Source organism: Hordeum vulgare, chromosome 7H, assembly GCF_904849725.1.
Source record: "Hordeum vulgare subsp. vulgare chromosome 7H, MorexV3_pseudomolecules_assembly, whole genome shotgun sequence".
In the NCBI taxonomy this organism is placed as follows: domain Eukaryota; kingdom Viridiplantae; phylum Streptophyta; class Magnoliopsida; order Poales; family Poaceae; genus Hordeum; species Hordeum vulgare.
Genome location: NC_058524.1, coordinates 52,791,251 through 52,797,250, shown reverse-complemented (window position 1 = coordinate 52,797,250; position 6,000 = coordinate 52,791,251).

Sequence of the window (6,000 nt, the reverse complement as noted above, 5' to 3'; positions counted from 1 at the left end):
ACTGTGTAGGGTGTTTTTGCAGTTTCATAGCCGAAAAGAGAATTCAGCATTACTTGTAAAAAATTCTGAGCATGAAAATCGTGACAGCATATGGATAAACTAGCTCAAGAACACAGCCAGACAAAACACACACTTTGCAGATCCAGTTCAGATCACAACCAAGGAAAATCCAACCATGGATTACATTGCCCTCTCCCTCATTACCAAGATCACCTGAATGTTTGACAGCTAACAAATTCATAGAGATGGAGATTCTCTGATGCATTACCAAGAACCGTTGTGAAACCAAAGTGAGAATCGCAGATGACAGCCATAGGTGCACCCCAAGGACATGCACATGCAGATCGATCGACGCGCGCTCTGGCCGGCATGGCGGTCAGCCGGTCACCGCAGCAATGGAGGACCGTGGAGTGGCACGACAAGCCGCGCCGGGTCGAGTTTCGGGTAGCGGCGCAGCGTGGCACGCTTCATGTCCTCCATGCCGCGCTCGTACCCACGCCGCTCCGCCCTTTCTGCGTCGGCCTTGGTCTCGGCGAGATTGGCCTTCGCCTTGCGCAGCTCCGCCCTCAGCGCGTCCGCCACGGCGCCGTCGTGCTCCAGCCCAGCTCCTCCCGGAGCGCGTCTGCCTCGCGCTCGCGCGCCCGCAGCTTCTGCTCCAGCTCCAGAGCGTGGCCCAGCGAGAAGGCCACCTCGTTCGCCGCCTGCGCACACTCACCATGTATGCCATATCGATCGATCAATCCAGAACAGCAATTCATGCGCGAAGGAACTTGCATCCATGCATCGGCCGGCTTGGAGGCCGCGATCTCACCTGTAGCAGTGACACGTAGCTTGAGGCGACGACGTCGGCCGGCTTGGAGGCGGCGAGCTGGCGCGCCCGGGACGGCGTGACCGTGCCCTGCAGCAGCCGCCTCGCCGTCTTCCAGTCTCCGTCGCGGTCCTGCTGGAGCGCGCACTGCCGTTCTTTGCCATCGTTGCTTGTCGTGGACGGCGGCTTCCAGAGGGTGGAGAAGCCCGGCGGGCAAGAGGGGTCCGAGGCCGAGCTCTCGCCGTCGGCCGCTCGGTCCTTCTCCAGCTTCCTTTTCTTCCCAAGCGACAGCGCACAAGGAGGCACCTTGCAGTCCGGCTCACTCTTCACCGTCACCTTCCCCGCCGACGCGCGCGGGGCAGCTGCCGGCACTGCCTTCTCTGCCTGAATGTCGTCCATGGCGACAATAACACGCCCGCCTGCAAATCACAGGTCAGTACAATCGTAACAATCCACAGCAACACCATTCTGAATCGTTCTGGAATGTACAGTGCCGGTCGCCAAGAGGGTTCACCTTGAGGAGTTGGCGGCCGTGATGGTGGTGCCCCGATGATCTTGGCTGCGGCCATGTTGCGGTCGTGCAGATACGTGCTGAGATCGATCGGAGAAATCCCTCGAGCACACAGCAGGTTCTCCGCCACGACCTTCTCGTCGACGGTGAGGGCCGGGTCCATGGTGGATGACCTGGAAGGCTCCCCCCACTCCACCGGGCACGGCCACGGCGCCGCTGAAGACTCCAAGAAGAAGAACCCATCCTTCCAACCCCGGATATGGCTGCGAATCCGGCCGAAGAGCAGGCCGGCAGCATCCTTGCCGCGGAAGCTGTAGAATCCGTGCGGTGGTAAAAGGCACAGCCCGAAGAAGTGCCGGAACACGGCCAGCGACGGCTCGACGCCGGCCAAGTGGGAGAGCACGACGAAGCCCGCGAGGACGCGCCAGCAGTTAGAGCATCTCCAACAGCCGCTTCGTGCCGCGCCTAAAAAATTTATTTGCCGTCCGCATTTCGGCTAGTTTAACGCGTGGCGCAGCGCTGGCTCCAGCAACAGTATAAAAATGCAGCGCGCGTGCCGCTTCAGCAGCGCGCGTAAAAATGCAAACATGTGAATTTGACACAAATTGATGCATAAAAGTTCATGCCCACAAGTTCATCCAACCAAGTTCAAAATGCAAACAAGTTCAAGACATATAAATGAAAGATACATCAATCATCATCTTCCTCGTCTTCGTCTCCATCTTCCGAAGACGATTCTTCCGCCTCCGTAGATGAATCTTCCTCCCTAACCTCATCACACACCGCATCACGTGAAGCTCCGACGGTGTTGGCAAGATCTTCAACGGCGGCCGGAGGTGCAACCATGCCTCCCATGACGGTCGGAGGTGCATCCATGCCTTCCATGAGAGAAGCAAAAATCATGCCTCCCATGGCGTCCATAGCGTCGGAGGATGCTCCAAAGCCACCCATGCCTCCTATGGCGGCCGGAGGTGCACCCATGCATACCATGGCTCCAAAGCCACCCATGCCTCCCATGGCGCCGAGACCACAGCCACCCATGGCGCCGAGGCCACCGCCACCCATGATCGTGGTGCGCGTCGGCCGCCGGCTCAACGAGTGAGCTCGCCAGCGCTTCGGTAGACGCCGCGCCGGTCCGCCGCCCTGCAAGTTTCTTCTTCGCCTTCGAGCTCCCTGAACCGTCCGCCGCCTTCTTCTTCGCGGATGTTCTTCCTTTCTTCGACCCCGCCGCATTGGGGAGCTTCGACGGTGCGGCGGCGGCACGGGACGGCGCCGGTGCGACGCCACCCGTCGGCGTGGTCATCCGCGGTGGTAAGAAGAGGCTGCGCGCGAGGCCGACGATCGGCGGAGCTCCGGCGGTGGCGGCTCCAACGCTCGCCGCGCTAGGGTTTTCGACGGCGGCGGCGGCGGCGGTGGGGGGCTCGCGGCTGTACAGCGGGGTGAGCGGGGTGTCGGTCTGCGCGTCCATGGTGGCAGGGGCGCTGGTGGCGACGCGCGCGGTGCGAAGGAGGAAGAAAGAGAGAGAGTTCGCGCGCGCGTTCGAGTCTCCCGCGCGCGGAAGTGAGCGCTCCAAATTACCAGCGCGGAATAAGGCGATGGACAGCGCGTCCAACTTGTTTTAGCGCGCGCTGTTTTTGCGTGTTCGTTGGAGCATTCCGCCGAATCGCGCGTGCTAAAAAGGCATATTTTTTTGACGCAGGGCTTGTTTTGTGCTGGTGTTGGAGATGCTCTTAGGCGCGAGCAGGCCCGGGGCGAGTCCGAAGTGGTTGAGCACCGTGATGAAGAAGGGGTGGAGGGGCAGGCGCATCCCGGCGTCCAGCGATTCGACGTACGCGCACTCACGCAGACGGAGCCGGGCGATGGCGGCGACCAGGAGGAGAAGCCGCCAGCGAGGATCGGGGCGAAGCCGTCGGGGATGGAGTACTTCCTACAGATCTTCTCGAGGGCGCCCTGGTTGCGCAGCCGCGAGATGACCCGCTTGGGCAGCGCCGAGACGTCGTCGTCGTCGTCGCCTCCGTCGTTGGCGCTGGGGCCGGGAGCCCGGTCGCGGCAGGGTTCGTCGAGGAGGTGGTCCGATGACCAGGATGCCGAGGTCCAGGAGGACGCCATGGCGGCTGGGGTTGTGCTGCGGCGGCGCTGGTAGGACGGTGGGAGCTACGGATCGAGACGGCGAGAAAGTGGTTGTGTTCGTTTCTTGTCGTAGTGCGGAAAAGCAAAGCGTTTTTAGGGCAAAGCTGTGTGCCTCTCCATGACTCCATTCCCAAAACTTGTAAAATTTACAAACTTTCATGCAAGCATATATGGTGAATTCACAAATTTAGAATTTTTTAAAGGGGTTCATCCTGATTTTCATCTGATATAAAATAGTCTCTACGTTTTTCTTTCGAAAAAAAATAGTCTCTACATAACTTTCAAATAAAAGAAGTTATTCACATATCAAAATGTCTCAGTTTAAAAGCCTTTCACTAGCTAGGATATTTTCCCTCTGATCCATATTATTTGTCGATGATTTCGTACAACTTTGTATTTGAACTGATCTTATCACTGAACTCCAGCATCTCTATAGCTCCATTCTCAAGATCGAACCTTGTTTCGACCAACTTTTGTGATCGATGTCCAATAAATTGTTCGAACTACCCTTCGGGAGGTCTCAATCCCCTCTTTGCGTCGTCACACCCATTATAATTGTTGTCGTTTTTCAGCGATGCATTGCTCGGCTTTGGCCTTCGCCTTCAAGCCTCCTCTCCAATAGAACGTACGTTCATCATTATGCACATTGTTGTTGCTCTCATCTTTGTCAAGATCATCTGCATCATGAACAAATATGCAATCGATCTGACATAGCATGTTTAATGAAATTAAATTAAGGCTTGAACTGTAAAAGGGTGGTGCAGTAGCTCGACCGCTCATGTTTCATCTGCCCCTTGTATTCTGGGTGAGTTTCTCACCTCGTATAGTTTTGGTTTTTGAAGGAAAAAGAACCCGCATACACATAATGCAGAGAGGTTTTTTTTGGGTGAGAGGGTTTTTGGGTGAGAGCGGGGTGTCTCACACGTGTGTGGCAGCGGTCTGGATGCCCGCAAAGCCCTTGGATTGACTCCACTCACTACACTACGACATTTCTTCCCCGACAGACAGTTTGGTTGGGAATACGAGTTTCGCCAACAAACAATCAGATGGGAAAAACTATTGCCGACCGACAATGTCTGTTGGGAAAAGTCCAGACGGGAAAACCCTTTACCGACCGACATAGATTTTCCAACCGACTGCTTGATGGCTATGGAGTATCTTTCCCGACCAATAGTCTGTTGGGCCTGCCATAGGCCTTTCCCGACGAACACTTTGTTGGGGGCAACCATGTGCCTTTCCCGACCGACTATTGGACAGGGTATTCTTTCCCGACCGACATTATGTTGGGCCTGGTGTTAGCCTTTGCCAACCGACTGTCAGACAAGGTTTGTTTTGCCGAACAACAATCAGAAAGGGTTTTTCTTCGCCGACCAACAGTTCACAAACATTTTCTTCAGCCAACCACACCTTACATATGGTAATGATTGTCACATACATATAGTTCATGTGTTCTAAGTACAATCACCAAGACACTGATCAGACTCACTTCAGGTCCACCAAACATTTTTTATTCCATTAAATATTTGTCACATAGACACACTTAAGTCTGTTCTAAACATAACTACTCAGATACCATACATCGTGTTCACGGAAGGATAGGTAAAAGATGCATGTATGAGACATAAGTTGTACAAAATGAGCATACATCAGGTTCACAAAAGTACATGTAAAAGATGCATGCATGAGACATCAATTGTACAAAATGAAATCTAAAACATCTAGTTGACGTAGATCAATGGCTTCATGGTTCCATGGGAGTGAAGTCCTTGTGTTTGCTTCCTACAAAATTAAAACAATTTTCAATTATAATACAGTATTAGAAACTACACTACAAAACAAAAAATCAAACATAGAGGATCATCACATTCTCAAAAATATAAATAATAATAAATACATAGAATTCAATAGCCATGTGTTAATACTAACGTTGATCCTCGACTGAGATCACCCCAACCGACCCACCATCTCCATAAGGAGTTGATAGATCAGCAAAGGCATTTGTTTCTTCTCATTAAAATAAGATAAATTAATCAATTGGCATAGGCAAGAAAAAAACTTGAGTGTGCATGATCTTGAGCTAGCCAGAAGGGTAAGCATTTATTTGTGTTTATACAATTATTAATTTTGTAATATATAATTCATTCATTCTTCTGCATAGAGTTTTTTGTACTATTCTCCATGAATGGAGATTGACTAGCTGGTGAATACATCCCTTATTTTGACTTTAAATTTCACAAAATAAACAGGATGGGTCAAGTTACCTTCACATGTCAGCTCAGGAAAGATGTTTTGTGTATAGCTATACTCAAGATAAACGCATGTAGTCCAATGTGGTAACTATATATTGAAGTGAAGAGATTCCTTGTCCCAACATTGATTGATGCACATACACCATCTATTACTCTACAGGATTTGGTTTAGTTCATCTTGACAACAATTTTAAGTTATTAGGAACGGCATAACAGCTAAATAATTCCAATAGCATTTATGTCAACCATGCATTATGTTAAGGTCATAACAGCAGCTCTGTGTACTGCCTACTTATAAAAAC